Raw genomic sequence first — 220 nt, 5'->3', positions numbered from 1 at the left:
TTCTTTCTCTCTTTCTTCCTTCCTTCCTTACATCCTTCCTTCCTTCCTTCCTTCCTCCCTTTCTTTCTTTCTTTTTTTTTTTTAATTTTTTTTATTTATTCATGAAAGTCAGAGAGAGAGAGAGAGGCAGAGGCAGAGGGAGAGAAGCAGGCTCCCCGCCTAGCAGGGAGCCCAATGCGGGACTCGATCCCAGGACCCTGGGATCATTACCTGAGCCGAA

This window comes from Leptonychotes weddellii, chromosome 1 (assembly GCF_054177405.1).
Source record: "Leptonychotes weddellii isolate Sample4059 chromosome 1, ASM5417740v2, whole genome shotgun sequence".
Taxonomy (NCBI): Eukaryota; Metazoa; Chordata; class Mammalia; order Carnivora; family Phocidae; genus Leptonychotes; species Leptonychotes weddellii.
Note: the sequence above shows the minus strand (reverse complement) of the source record.